We start from the raw sequence: 16,890 nt of genomic DNA on the forward strand, positions 1-16,890 counted from the left end.
ATTTTTCGCATACTTATTGGCCAGATCCTTGGCGTTTTCTGGGTTGGATCACGTAGTAGTGTGATGGCACACTGAAACAGTGAATTAATCCTGGATTCGATCTATATATTAGAGGGTAACACCGGTTAGGTTTGGGTTAGGTCTGGTATTTGATATTACCTGGCCCATACTTTCGCATTTTTCGCATACTTGTTGGCCAGATCCAGGGCGTTTTCTGGTTTGGATCACGTAGTAATGTGGTACCACACTGCAACTGTGAGTTAAACCTGGATTCAATCTATATTTTAGAGGATAACACCGGTTAGGTCAGGGTTAGGTCTGGTATTTTCCATCATCTGGCTCATACTTTCGCATTTTTCGCATAATCGCTGGCCAAATGCTGGCTTTTTCTGGTTTGGGTCACGTAGTAATGTGGTACCACACTGAAACAGTGAGTTAATCCTGGATTCGATCTATATATTAGAGGGTAACACCGGTTAGGTTTGGGTTAGGTCTGGTATTTGATATTACCTGGCCCATACTTTCGCATTTTTCGCATACTTGTTGGCCAGATACTGGGCGTTTTCTGGATTGGATCACGTAGTAATGTGGCACCACACTCAAACAGTGAGTTAAACCTGGATTCAATCTATATTTTAGAGGATAACACCGGTTAGGTCAGGGTTAGGTCTGGTATTTGCCATCATTTGTCTCATACTTTAGCATTTTTCACCTACTTGTTGGCCAGATACTGGGCGTTTTCTGGATTGGATCACGTAGTAATGTGGCACCACACTGAAACAGTGAGTTAAACCTGGATTCGATCTATATATTAGAGGGTAACACCGGTTAGGATTGGGTTAGGTCTGGTATTTGCCATCATCCGGCTCATACTTTCGCATTTTTCGCATAATCGCTGGCCAAATGCTGGCTTTTTCTGGTTTGGGTCACGTAGTAATGTGGTACCACACTGAAACAGTGAGTTAATCCTGGATTCGATCTATATATTAGAGGGTAACACCGGTTAGGTTTGGGTTAGGTCTGGTATTTGCCATCATCTGGCTCATACTTTCGCATTTTTCGCATACTTGTTGGCCAGATCCTGGGCGCTTTCTGTTTCGGATCACGTAGTAATGTGGTACCACACTGCCACATGAGTTAAACCTGGATTCAAGCTATATATTAGAGGGTAACACCGGTGAGGTTTGGGTCAGGTCTGGTATTTGCCATCATCTGGCTCATACTTTCGCATTTTTCGCATACTTGTTGGCCAGATCCAGGGCGTTCGCTGGTTTGGATCACGTAGTAATATGGTACGACACTGAAACAGTGAGTTAATCCTGGATTCAATCTATATTTTAGGGGATAACAGCGGTTAGGTCAGGGTTAGGTCTGGTATTTGCCATCATCTGTCCCATACATTCGCATTTTTCGCATACTTGTTGGCCAGATCCTGGGCGTTTTCTGGTCTGTGTCACGTAGTAATGAGGTGCCACACTGCAACAGTGAGTTAAACCTGCATTCAATCTATATTTTAGTGGATAACACCGGTTAGGTCAGGGATAGGGCTGGTATTTGCCATCATCTGGCTCATACTTTCGCATTTTTCGCATACTTGTTGGCCAGATCCAGGGCGTTTTCTGGTTTGGATCACGTAGTAATGAGGTGCCACACTGCAACAGTGAGTTAAACCTGGATTCAATCTATATTGGTGAGGATAACACCGGTTATGTCGGGGTTAGGTCTGGTATTTGCCATCATCTGGCTCACACTTTCGCATTTTTCGCATACTTGTTGGCCAGATCCTGGGCGTTTTCTGGGTTGGATCAGGTAGTAGTGTGGTATCACACTGATACAGTGAGTTAATCTTGGATTCATTCTATAGTTATGAGGATTATACCGGTAAGGTCAGGGTTAGGTCTGGTATTTGCCATCATCTGGCTCATACTTTCGCATTTTCCGCATACTTGTTGGCCAGATCCTGGGCGTTTTCTGGTTTGGATCACGTAGTAATATGGTACGACACTGAAACAGTGAGTTAATCCTGGATTCAATCTATATTTTAGGGGATAACAGCGGTTAGGTCAGGGTTAGGTCTGGTATTTGCCATCATCTGTCCCATACATTCGCATTTTTCGCATACTTGTTGGCCAGATCCTGGGCGTTTTCTGGTCTGTGTCACGTAGTAATGAGGTGCCACACTGCAACAGTGAGTTAAACCTGGATTCAATCTATATTTTAGTGGATAACACCGGTTAGGTCAGGGATAGGGCTGGTATTTGCCATCATCTGGCTCATACTTTCGCATTTTTCGCATACTTGTTGGCCAGATCCAGGGCGTTTTCTGGTTTGGATCACGTAGTAATGAGGTGCCACACTGCAACAGTGAGTTAAACCTGGATTCAATCTATATTGGTGAGGATAACACCGGTTATGTCGGGGTTAGGTCTGGTATTTGCCATCATCTGGCTCACACTTTCGCATTTTTCGCATACTTGTTGGCCAGATCCTGGGCGTTTTCTGGGTTGGATCAGGTAGTAGTGTGGTATCACACTGATACAGTGAGTTAATCTTGGATTCAATCTATAGTTAAGAGGATTATACCGGTAAGGTCAGGGTTAGGTCTGGTATTTGCAATCATCTAGCTCATACTTTCGCATTTTCCGCATACTTGTTGGCCAGATCCTGGGCGTTTTCTGGTTTGGATCACGTAGTAATGAGGTACCACACTAAAACAGTGAGTTAATCCTGGATACGATCTATATATTAGAGGGTAACACCGGTTAGGTTTGGGTTAGGTCTGGTATTTGCCATCATCTGGCTCATACTTTCGCATTTTTCGCATACTTGTTGGCCAGATCCTGTGCGTTTCCTGGTTTGGATCACGTAGTAATGTAGAACCACTCTGAAAAGGTGAGTTAAACCTGGATTCAATCTATACTTTAGAGGATAAAACCGCTTAGGTCAGGGTTAGGCCTGGTATTTGCCATCATCTGGCTCATAGTTCCGCATTTTTCGCATACTTGTTGGCCAGATCCTGGGCGTTTTCTGGTTTGGATCACATAGTAATGTGGTATCACACTGATACAGTGAGTTAATCTTGGATTCAATCTATAGTTAAGAGCATAATACCGGTAAGGTCAGGATTACGTCTGGTGTTTGCCATCATCTGGCTCATAGTTCCGCATTTTTCGCATACTTGTTGGCCAGATCCTGGGCGGTTTCTGGATTGGATCACGTAGTAATGTGGCACCACACTCAAACAGTCAGTTAAACCTGGTTTCAATCTATATTTTAGAGGATAACATCGGTTAGGTCAGGGTTAGGTCTGGTATTTGCCATCATCTGGCTCATACTTTCGCATTTTTCGCATACTTGTTGGCCAGATCCTGGGCGTTTTCTGGGTTGGATCAGGTAGTAGTGTGGTATCACACTGATACAGTGAGTTAATCTTGGATTCAATCTATAGTTAAGAGGATTATACCGGTAAGGTCAGGGTTAGGTCTGGTATTTGCCATCATCTGGCTCATACTTTCGCATTTTCCGCATACTTGTTGGCCAGATCCTGGGCGTTTTCTGGTTTGGATCACGTAGTAATGAGGTACCACACTAAAACAGTGAGTTAATCCTGGATACGATCTATATATTAGAGGGTAACACCGGTTAGGTTTGGGTTAGGTCTGGTATTTGCCACCATCTGGCTCATACTTTCGCATTTCTCGCATACTTTTGGCCAGATCCAGGACGTTTTCAGGTTTGGATCACGTAGTAATGTAGAACCACTCTGAAACTGTGAGTTAATCCTGGATTCAGTCTATATTTTAGAGGATAACACTGGTTAGGTCAGGGTTGGTCTTGTATTTGCCATCATCTGTCTCATACATTCGCATTTTTCACCTACTTGTTGGCCAGATACTGGGCGTTTTCTGGGTTGGATCACGTTGTAGTGTGGTACCGCACTGAAACAGTGATGTAATCCTGGATTCGATCTACATGTTAGAGGGTAACACCGGTTACGTTTGGGTTAGGTCTGTTATTTGCCATCATCTGGCTCATACTTTCGCATTTTTCGCATACTTGTTGGCCAGATCCTGGGCGTTTTCTGGTTTGGATCACATAGTAATGTGGTATCACACTGATACAGTGAGTTAATCTTGGATTCAATCTATAGTTAAGAGGATAATACCGGTAAGGTCAGGGTTAGGTCTGGTATTTGCCATCATCTGACTCATACTTTCGCATTTTCCGCATACTTGTTGCCCAGATCCTGGGCGTTTTCTGGTTTGGATCACGTAGTAATGTAGAACCACTCTGAAGCAGTGAGTTAAACCTGGAATCAATCTATATTTTAGAGGATAACACCGGTTAGGTCAGGGTTGGGTCTGGTATTAGCCATCATCTGACTCATACTTTCGCATTTTTCGCATACTTGTTGGCCGGATCCTGGGCGTTTTCTGGTTTGGATCACGTAGTAATGTAGAACCACTCTGAAGCAGTGAGTTAAACCTGGAATCAATCTATATTTTAGAGGATAACACCGGTTAGGTCGGGGTTAGGTCTGGTATTTGCTGTCATCTGGCTCATACTTTCGCATTTTCCGCATACTTGTTGGCCAGATCCTGGGCGTTTTCTGGTTTGGATCACGTAGTAATGAGGTACCACACTGAAACAGTGAGTTAATCCTGGATACGATCTATATATTAGAGGATAACACCGGTTAGGTCAGGGTTAGGTCTGGTATTTGCCATCGTCTGGCTCATATCTTCGAATTTTTCGCATACTTATTGGACAGATCCAGGGCGTATACAGGTTTGGATCACATAGTAATGTGGTATCACACTGAAACAGTGAGTTATTCTTGGATTCAATCTATGTTTTAGAGGATAACACAGGTTAGGTCAGGGTTAGGTCTGGTATTTGCCATCGTCTGGCTCATATCTTCGAATTTTTCGCATACTTGATGGCCAGATCCTGGGCGTTTTCTGGGTTGGATCATGTAGTAGCGTGGTACCGCACTGAAACAGTGAAGTAATCCTGGATTCGATCTATATATTAGAGGGTAACACCGGTTAGGTTTGGGTTAGGTCTGGTATTTGATATTACCTGGCCCATACTTTCGCATTTTTCGCATACTTGTTGGCCAGATCCAGGGCGTTTTCTGGTTTGGATCACGTAGTAATGTGGTACCACACTGAAACAGTGAGTTAATCTTGGATTCAATCTATAGTTAAGTGGATTATACCGGTAAGGTCAGGGTTAGGTCTGGTATTTGCCATCATCTGGCTCATACTTTCGCATTTTCCGCATACTTGTTGGCCAGATCCTGGTCGTTTTCTGGTTTGGATCACGTAGTAATGAGGTACCACACTAAAACAGTGAGTTAATCCTGGATACGATCTATATATTAGAGGGTAACACCGGTTAGGTTTGGGTTAGGTCTGGTATTTGCCACCATCTGGCTCATACTTTCGCATTTCTCGCATACTTTTGGCCAGATCCAGGACGTTTTCAGGTTTGGATCACGTAGTAATGTAGAACCACTCTGAAACTGTGAGTTAATCCTGGATTCAGTCTATATTTTAGAGGATAACACTGGTTAGGTCAGGGTTGGTCTTGTATTTGCCATCATCTGTCTCATACTTTCGCATTTTTCGCATACTTGTTGGCCGGATCCTGGGCGTTTTCTGGTTTGGATCACGTAGTAATGAGGTACCACACTGAAACAGTCAGTTAATCCTGGATACGATCTATATATTAGATGATAACACCGGTTAGGTCAGGGTTAGGTCTGGTATTTGCCATCGTCTGGCTCATAGTTCCGCATTTTTCGCATACTTGTTGGCCAGATCCTGTGCGTTTTCTGGTTTGGATCACGTAGTAATGTAGAACCACTCTGAAGCAGTGAGTTAAACCTGGAATCAATCTATATTTTAGAGGATAACACCGGTTAGGTCGGGGTTAGGTCTGGTATTTGCTGTCATCTGGCTCATACTTTCGCATTTTCCGCATACTTGTTGGCCAGATCCTGGGCGTTTTCTGGTTTGGATCACGTAGTAATGAGGTACCACACTGAAACAGTGAGTTAATCCTGGATACGATCTATATATTAGAGGATAACACCGGTTAGGTCAGGGTTAGGTCTGGCATTTGCCATCGTCTGGCTCATATCTTCGAATTTTTCGCATACTTATTGGCCAGATCCAGGGCGTATTCAGGTTTGGATCACATAGTAATGTGCTATCACACTGAAACAGTGAGTTATTCTTGGTTTCAATCTATATTTTAGAGGATAACACCGGTTAGGTCAGGGTTAGGTCTGGTATTTGCCATCGTCTGGCTCATATCTTCGCATTTTTCGCATACTTGTTGGCCAGATACTGGGCGTTTTCTGGGTTGGATCACGTTGTAGTGTGGTACCGCACTGAAACAGTGATGTAATCCTGGATTCGATCTACATGTTAGAGGGTAACACCGGTTACGTTTGGGTTAGGTCTGTTATTTGCCATCATCTGGCTCATACTTTCGCATTTTTCGCATACTTGTTGGCCAGATCCTGGGTGTTTTCTGGTTTGGATCACATAGTAATGTGGTATCACACTGATACAGTGAGTTAATCTTGGATTCAATCTATAGTTAAGAGGATAATACCGGTAAGGTCAGGGTTTGGTCTGGTATTTGCCATCATCTGACTCATACTTTCGCATTTTCCGCATACTTGTTGCCCAGATCCTGGGCGTTTTCTGGTTTGGATCACGTAGTAATGTAGAACCACTCTGAAGCAGTGAGTTAAACCTGGAATCAATCTATATTTTAGAGGATAACACCGGTTAGGTCAGGGTTGGGTCTGGTATTAGCCATCATCTGACTCATACTTTCGCATTTTTCGCATACTTGTTGGCCGGATCCTGGGCGTTTTCTGGTTTGGATCACGTAGTAATGAGGTACCACACTGAAACAGTCAGTTAATCCTGGATACGATCTATATATTAGATGATAACACCGGTTAGGTCAGGGTTAGGTCTGGTATTTGCCATCGTCTGGCTCATAGTTCCGCATTTTTCGCATACTTGTTGGCCAGATCCTGTGCGTTTTCTGGTTTGGATCACGTAGTAATGTAGAACCACTCTGAAGCAGTGAGTTAAACCTGGAATCAATCTATATTTTAGAGGATAACACCGGTTAGGTCAGGGTTAGGTCTGGCATTTGCCATCGTCTGGCTCATATCTTCGAATTTTTCGCATACTTATTGGCCAGATCCAGGGCGTATTCAGGTTTCGATCACATAGTAATGTGCTATCACACTGAAACAGTGAGTTATTCTTGGTTTCAATCTATATTTTAGAGGATAACACCGGTTAGGTCAGGGTTAGGTCTGGTATTTGCCAGCGTCTGGCTCATATCTTCGCATTTTTCGCATACTTGTTGGCCAGATCCTGGGAGCTTTCTGGTTTGGATCACATAGTAATGTGGTGTCACACTGATACGGTGAGTTAATCTTGGATTCAATCTATAGTTAAGAGGATAATACCGGTAAGGTCAGGGTTAGCTCTGGTATTTGCCATCATCTGGCTCATACTTTCGCATTTTTCGCATACTTGTTGGCCAGATCCTGGGCGTTTTCTGGGTTGGATCACGTAGTAGTGTGATGGCACACTGAAACAGTGTATTAATCCTGGATTCGATCTATATATTAGAGGGTAACACCGGTTAGGTTTGGGTTAGGTCTGGTATTTGATATTACCTGGCCCATACTTTCGCATTTTTCGCATACTTGTTGGCCAGATCCAGGGCGTTTTCTGGTTTGGATCACGTAGTAATGTGGTACCACACTGAAACAGTGAGTTAAACCAGGATTCAACCTATATTTTAGAGGATAACACCAGTTAGGTCAGGGTTAGGTCTGGTATTTGCCATCATCTGGATCATACTTTCGCATTTTTCGCATACTTGATGGCCAGATCCTGGGCGTTTTCTGGGTTGGATCATGTAGTAGCGTGGTACCGCACTGAAACAGTGAAGTAATCCTGGATTCGATGTATATGTTAGAGGATAACACCGGATAGGTTTGGGTTAGGTCTGGTATTTGCCATCGTCTGGCTCATATCTTCGCATTTTTCGCATACTTATTGGCCAGATCCTTGGCGTTTTCTGGGTTGGATCACGTAGTAGTGTGATGGCACACTGAAACAGTGTATTAATCCTGGATTCGATCTATATATTAGAGGGTAACACCGGTTAGGTTTGGGTTAGGTCTGGTATTTGATATTACCTGGCCCATACTTTCGCATTTTTCGCATACTTGTTGGCCAGATCCAGGGCGTTTTCTGGTTTGGATCACGTAGTAATGTGGTACCACACTGAAACAGTGAGTTAAACCAGGATTCAACCTATATTTTAGAGGATAACACCAGTTAGGTCAGGGTTAGGTCTGGTATTTGCCATCATCTGTCTCATACTTTCGCATTTTTCACCTACTTGTTGGCCAAATACTGGGCTTTTTCTGGCTTGGATCACGTAGTAATGTGGCACCACACTCAAACAGTGAGCTAAACCAGGATCAATCTATATTTTAGAGGATAACACCGGTCAGGTTTGGGTTAGGTCTGGTATTTGATATTACCTGGCCCATACTTTCGCATTTTTCGCATACTTGTTGGCCAGATCCTTGGCGTTTTCTGGGTTGGATCACGTAGTAGTGTGATGGCACACTGAAACAGTGAATTAATCCTGGATTCGATCTATATATTAGAGGATAACACCGGTTAGGTTTGGGTTAGGTCTGGTATTTGATATTACCTGGCCCATACTTTCGCATTTTTCGCATACTTGTTGGCCAGATACTGGGCGTTTTCTGGATTGGATCACGTAGTAATGTGGCACCACACTCAAACAGTGAGCTAAACCTGGATTCAATCTATATTTTAGAGGATAACACCGGTTAGGTCAGGGTTAGGTCTGGTATTTGCCATCATTTGTCTCATACTTTAGCATTTTTCACCTACTTGTTGGCCAGATACTGGGCGTTTTCTGGATTGGATCACGTAGTAATGTGGCACCACACTGAAACAGTGAGTTAAACCTGGATTCGATCTATATATTAGAGGGTAACACCGGTTAGGATTGGGTTAGGTCTGGTATTTGCCATCATCCGGCTCATACTTTCGCATTTTTCGCATAATCGCTGGCCAAATGCTGGCTTTTTCTGGTTTGGGTCACGTAGTAATGTGGTACCACACTGAAACAGTGAGTTAATCCTGCATTCGATCTATATATTAGAGGGTAACACCGGTTAGGTCAGGGTTAGGTCTGGTATTTGCCATCATTTGTCTCATACTTTCGCATTTTTCGCATACTTGTTGGCCAGATCCTGGGCGTTTTCTGGTCTGTGTCACGTAGTAATAAGGTGCCACACTGCAACAGTGAGTTAAACCTGGATTCAATCTATATTTTAGTGGATAACACCGGTTAGGTCAGGGATAGGGCTGGTATTTGCCAATATCTGGCTCATACTTTCGCAATTTTCGCATACTTGTTGGCCAGATCCTGGGAGTTTTCTGGTCTGTGTCACGTAGTAATGAGGTGCCACACTGAAGCAGTGAGTTAATCCTGGATTCGATCTATATATTAGAGGGTAACACCGGTTAGGTTTGGGTTAGGTCTGGTATTTGATATTACCTGGCCCATACTTTCGCATATTTCGCATACTTGTTGGCCTGATCCTGGGAGTTTTCTGGTCTGTGTCACGTAGTAATGAGGTGCCATACTGAAGCAGTGAGTTAATACTGGATTCGATCTATATATTAGAGGGTAACACCGGTTAGGTTTGGGTTAGGTCTGGTATTTGATATTACCTGGCCCATACTTCCGCATATTTCGCAAACTTGTTGGCCTGATCCTGGGCGTTTTCTGTTTGGATCACGTAGTAATAAGGTGCCACACTGCAACAGTGAGTTAAACCTGGATTCAATCTATATTTTAGTGGATAACACCGGTTAGGTCAGGGTTAGGTCTGGTATTTGCCATCATCTGGCTCATACTTTCGCATTTTTCGCATACTTGTTGGCCAGATCCTGGGTGTTTTCTGGGTCGGATCACGTAGTAATGTGGCACCACACTCAAACAGTGAGTTAAACCTGGATTCAATCTATATTTTAGTGGATAACACCGGTTAGGTCAGGGTTAGGTCTGGTATTTGCCATCATCTGGCTCATACTTTCGCATTTTTCGCATACTTGTTGGCCAGATCCTGGGTGTTTTCTGGTTTGGATCACGTAGTAATGTGGCCCCACACTCAAACAGTGAGTTGAACCTGGATTCAATCTATATTTTAGAGGATAACACCGGTTAGGTCAGGGTTAGGTCTGGTATTTGCCATCATCTGGCTCATACTGTCGCATTTTTCGCATACTTGTTGGCCAGATCCTGGGCGTTTTCTGGGTCGGATCACGTAGTAATGTGGCCCCACACTCAAACAGTGAGTTGAACCTGGATTCAATCTATATTTTAGAGGATAACACCGGTTAGGTTTGGGTTAGGTCTGGTATTTGATATTACCTGGCCCATACTTTCGCATATTTCGCATACTTGTTGGCCTGATCCTGGGAGTTTTCTGGTCTGTGTCACGTAGTAATGAGGTGCCATACTGAAGCAGTGAGTTAATACTGGATTCGATCTATATATTAGAGGGTAACACCGGTTAGGTCAGGGTTAGGTCTGGTATTTGCCATCATTTGTCTCATACTTTCGCATTTTTCGCATACTTGTTGGCCAGATCCTGGGCGTTTTCTGGTCTGTGTCACGTAGTAATAAGGTGCCACACTGCAACAGTGAGTTAAACCTGGATTCAATCTATATTTTAGTGGATAACACCGGTTAGGTCAGGGTTAGGTCTGGTATTTGCCATCATCCGGCTTATACTTTCGCATTTTTCGCACACTTGTTGACCAGATCCTGGGTGTTTTCTGGGTCGGATCACGTAGTAATGTGGCACCACACTCAAACAGTGAGTTAAACCTGGATTCAATCTATATTTTAGAGGATAACACCGGTTAGGTCAGGGTTAGGTCTGGTATTTGCCATCATCTGGCTCATACTGTCGCATTTTTCGCATACTTGTTGGCCAGATCCTGGGCCTTTTCTGGTTTGGATCACGTAGTAATGTGGTTCCACACAGCAACAGTGAGTTAATCCTGGATTCGATCTATATATAAGAGGATAACACCGGTTAGGTCAGGGTTAGGTCTGGTATTTACCATCATCTGGGTCATACTGTCGCGTTTTTCGCATACTTGATGGCCAGATCCTGGGCGTTTTCTGGGTCGGATCACGTAGTAATGTGGCCCCACACTCAAACAGTGAGTTGAACCTGGATTCAATCTATATTTTAGAGGATAACACCGGTTACGTCAGGGTTAGGTCTGGTATTTGCCATCATCTGGCTCATGCTTTCGCATTTTTCGCATACTTGTTGGTCAGATCCAAGGCGTTCTCTGTTTTGCATCACATACTAATGTGGTACCCCACTGAAACAGTGATGTAATCCTGGATTCAATCTATATATTAGAGGATAACACCGGTTAGGTCAGGGTTAGGTCTGGTATTTACCATCATCTGGGTCATACTGTCGCATTTTTCGCATACTTGATGGCCAGATCCTGGGCGTTTTCTGGCTTGGATCACGTAGTAATGTGGCACCACACTCAAACAGTGAGTTAAACCTGGATCTATCTATATTTTAGAGGATAACACCGGTTAGGTTTGGGTTAGGTCTGGTATTTGCCATCATCTGTCTTATACTTTCGCATTTTTCACCTAGCTGCTGGCCAGATCCTGGTCGTTTTCTGGGTCGGATCACGTAGTAACGTGGCACCACACTCAAACAGTGAGTTAAACCTGGATTCAATCTATATTTTGGAGGATAACACCGGTTAGGTCAGGGTTAGGTCTGGTATTTGCCATCATCTGGCTCATACTTTCGCATTTTTCGCATACTTGTTGGCCAGATCCTGGGCGTTTTCTGGTTTGGATCACGTAGTAATGTGGTTCCACACAGCAACAGTGAGTTAAACCTGGATTCAATCTATATTTTAGAGGATAACACCGGTTAGGTCAGGGTTAGGTCTGGTATTTTCCATCATCTGGCTCATACTTTCGCATTTTTCGCATACTTTTTGGCCAGATCCTTGGCGTTTTCTGGGTTGGATCAGGTAGCAGTGTCGTACCGCACTGAAACAGTGAAGTAACCCTGGATTCGATCTATATATTAGAGGGTAACACCGGTTAGGTCAGGGTTAAGTCTGGTATTTGCCATCATCCGGCTCATACTTTCGCATATTTCGCATACTTGTTGGCCTGAACCTGAGCGTTTCCTGGTTTGGATCACGTAGTAATGAGGTGCCACACTGCAACAGTGAGTTAATCCTGGATTCAATCTATATTTTAGTGGATAACACCGGTTAGGTCAGGGATAGGGCTGGTATTTGCCAATATCTGGCTCATACTTTCGCAATTTTCGCATACTTGTTGGCCAGATCCTGGGCGTTTTCTGGATTGGATCACGTAGTAATGTGGCACCACACTCAAACAGTGAGTTAAACCTGGACTCAATCTATATTTTAGAGGATAACACCGGTTAGGTCAGGGTAAGGTCTGGTATTTGCCATCATTTGTCTCATACTTTAGCATTTTTCACCTATTTGTTGGCCAGATACTGGGCGTTTTCTGGATTGGATCACGTAGTAATGTGGTACCACACTGCCACATGAGTTAAACCTGGATTCAAACTATATATTAGAGGGTAACACCGGTTAGGTTTGGGTCAGGTCTGGTATTTGCCATCATCTGGCTCATACTTTCGCATTTTTCGCATACTTGTTGGCCAGATCCAGGGCGTTCGCTGGTTTGGATCACGTAGTAATATGGTACGACACTGAAACAGTGAGTTAATCCTGGATTCAATCTATATTTTAGGGGATAACAGCGGTTAGGTCAGGGTTAGGTCTGGTATTTGCCATCATCTGTCCCATACTTTCGCATTTTTCGCATACTTGTTGGCCAGATCCTGGGCGTTTTCTGGTCTGTGTCACGTAGTAATGAGGTGCCACACTGCAACAGTGAGTTAAACCTGGATTCTATTTATATTTTAGTGGATAACACCGGTTAGGTCAGGGATAGGGCTGGTATTTGCCAATATCCGGCTTATACTTTCGCATTTTTCGCATACTTGTTGGTCTGATCCTGCACGTTTTCTGGGTTGGATCAGGTAGTAGTGTGGTACCGCACTGAAAGAGTGAAGTAATCCTGGATTCGATCTATATATTGGAGGGTAACACCGGTTAGGTTTGTGTTAGGTCTGGTATTTGCCATCATCTGGCTCATACTTTCGCATTTTCGCATACTTGTTGCCAGATCCTGGGCGTTTTCTGGTTTGGATCACGTAGTAATATGGTACCACACTGCAACAGTGAGTTAAACCTGGATTCAATCTATAATTTAGAGGATAACACCGGTTAGGTTTGGGTCAGGTCTGGTATTAGATATTACCTGGCCCATACTTTCGCATATTTCGTATACTTGTTGGCCAGATCCTGGGCGTTTTCTGGTTTGTGTCACGTAGCAATGTGGTGCCACACTGCCACAGTGAGTTAAACCTGGATTCAATCTATAATTTAGAGGATAACACCGGTTAGGTCAGGGTTAGGTCTGGTATTTGCCATCATCCGGCTCATACTTTCGCATTTTTCGCATACTTGTTGGCCAGATCCTGGGCGTTTTCTGGTATGGATCACGTACTAATGTGGTGCCACACTGCCACAGTGAGTTAAACCTGGATTCAATCTATATTTTAGAGGATAACACCGGTTAGGTCAGGGTTAGGTCTGGTATTTGCCATCATCCGGCTCATACTTTCGCATATTTCGCAATACTTGTAGGCCAGATCCTGAGCGTTTTCTGGTATGGATCACGTAGTAATGTGGTGCCACACTGCCACAGTGAGTTAAACCTGGATTCAATCTATATTTTAGAGGATAACACCGGTTAGGTCAGGGTTAGGTCTGGTATTTGCCATCATCCGGCTCATACTTTCGCATATTTCGTATACTTGTTGGCCAGATCCTGGGCGTTTTCTGGTTTGTGTCACGTAGCAATGTGGTGCCACACTGCCGCAGTGAGTTAAACCTGGATTCAATCTATAATTTAGAGGATAACACCGGTTAGGTCAGGGTTAGGTCTGGTATTTGCCATCATCTGGCTCATACTTTCGCCTTTTTCACCTACTTGTTGGCCTGATCCTGGGCGTTTTCTGGGTTGGATCACGTAGTAATGTGGTACCACACTGAAACAGTGGGTTAAACCAGGATTCAATCTATATTTTAGAGGATAACACCGGTTAGGTTAGGGTTAGGTCTGGTATTTTCCATCATCTGGCTCATACTTTCGCATTTTTCGCATACTTTTTGGCCAGATCCTGGGCGTTTTCTGGGTTGGATCACGTAGTAGTGTGATGGCACACTGAAACAGTGAACTAATCCTGGATTCGATCTATATATTAGAGGGTAACACCGGTTAGGTTTGGATTTGGTCTGGTATTTGATATTACCTGGCCCATACTTTCGCATATTTCCTATAAATGTTGGCCAGATCCTGGGCTTTTTCTGGTTTGGATCACGTAGTCATGTGGTACCACACTGAAACTCTGAGTCAATCCTGGATTCGATCTATATATTAGAGGGTAACACCGGTTAGGTCAGGGTTAGGTCTGGTATTTGCCATCATCCGGCTCATACTTTCGCATATTTCATATAAATGTAGGCCAGATCCAGGGCGTTTTCAGGTATAGATCACGTAGTAATGTGGTACCACACTGAAACAGTGAGTTAATCCTAGATTCGATCTATATATTAGAGGGTAACACCGGTTAGGTCAGTGTTAGGTCTGGTATTTGCCATCATCCGGCTCATACTTTCGCATTTTTCGCATTCTTGTTGGCCAGATCCTGGGCGTTTTCTAGGTTGGATCAGGTAGTAGTGCGGTACCGCACTCAAACAGTGAAGTAATCCTGGATTCGGTCTATATATTGGAGGATAACACAGGTTAGGTCAGGGTTAGGTCTGGTATTTGCCATCATCCGGCTCATACTTTCGCATTTTTCGCATACTTGTTGGCCTGATCCTGGGCGTTTTCTGGGTTGGATCACGTAGTAATGTGGTACCACACTGAAACAGTTGGTTAAACCAGGATTCAATCTATATTTTAGAGGATAACACCGGTTAGGTTTGGGTTAGGTCTGGTATTTGATATTACCTGGACCATACTTTCGCATTTTTCGCATACTTGTTGGCCAGATCCTGGGCGTTTTCTGGTTTTGATCACGTAGTAATGTGGTACCACACTGCAACAGTGAGTTAAACCTGGATTCAATCTATATTTTAGACGATAACACCGGTTAGGTCAGGGTTAGGTCTGGTATTTGCCATCATCCGGCTCATACCTTCGCGTTTTTCGCATACTTGTTGGTCAGATCCTGGGCGTTTTCTGGGTTGGATCAGGTAGTAGTGTGGTACCGCACTGAAACAGTGAATTAATCCTGGATTCGATCTATATCTTAGAGGGTAACACCGGTTAGGTCAGGGTTAGGTCTTGTATTTGCCATCGTCTGCCTCATACTTTAGCATTTTTCACCTACTTGTTGGCCAGATACTGGGCGTTTGCTGGATTGGATCACGTAGTAATGTGGCACCACACTGAAACAGTGAGTTAAACCTGGATTCGAACTATATATTAGAGGGTAACACCGGTTAGGATTGGGTTAGGTCTGGTATTTGCCATCATCCGGCTCATATTTTCGCATTTTTCGCATAATCGCTGGCCAAATGCTGGCTTTTTCTGGTTTGGATGACGTAGTAATGTGGTACCACACTGAAACAGTGAGTTAAACCTGGATTCAATGTATATTTTAGAGGATAACACCGGTTAGGTCTGGGTCAGGTCTGGGATTCGCCATCATCTCGCTCATACTTTCACCTTTTTCGCATAATTGTTGGCCAAATGCTGGCTTTTTCAGGTTTGGATCACGTAGTAATGTGGTACCACACTGAAACAGTGAGTTAATCCTAGATTCGATCTATATATTAGAGGATAACACCGGTTAGGTCAGTGTTAGGTCTGGTATTTGCCATCATCTGGCTCATACTTTCGCATTTTTCGCATACTTGTTGGCCAGATGCTACCCGCGTTTTCTGGTTTCTTTCACGTAGTAATGTGGTGCCACTCTGCAACAGTGAGTTAAACCTGGATTCAATCTATATTTTAGAGGATAACACCGGTTAGGTCAGGGTTACGTCTGGTATATGCCATCATCTGGCTCATACTTTCGCATTTTTCGCATACTTTTTGGCCAGATCCTGGGCGTTTTCTGGGTTGGATCACGTAGTAATGTGGTACCACACTGAAACAGTGAGCTAATCCTAGATTCGATCTATATATTAGAGGGTAACACCGGTTAGGTTTGGGTTAGGTCTGGTATTTGCCATCATCTGGCTCATACTTTCGCATTTTTCGCATACTTGTTGGCCAGATCCAGGGCGTTTTTTGGTTTGGATCACGTAGTAATATGGTACCACACTGCCACATGAGTTAAACCTGGATTCAATCTATATTTTAGAGGATAACACCGGTTAGGTCAGGGTTAGGTCTGGTATTTGCCATCAGCCAGCTCATACTTTCCCATTTTTCGCATACTTGTTGGCCAGATTCTGGGCGTTTTCTGGTTTGGGTCGTGTAGTAGTGTGGTGCCACACTGCATCAGCGAGTTAAACCTGGATTCAATCTATATTTTAGAGGATCACACCGGTTAGGTCAGGGTTAGGTCTGGTATTTGCCATCATCCGGCTCATACTTTCGCATTTTTCG

Source organism: Colletes latitarsis, chromosome 13 (assembly GCF_051014445.1).
Source record: "Colletes latitarsis isolate SP2378_abdomen chromosome 13, iyColLati1, whole genome shotgun sequence".
Lineage (NCBI taxonomy): Eukaryota > Metazoa > Arthropoda > Insecta > Hymenoptera > Colletidae > Colletes > Colletes latitarsis.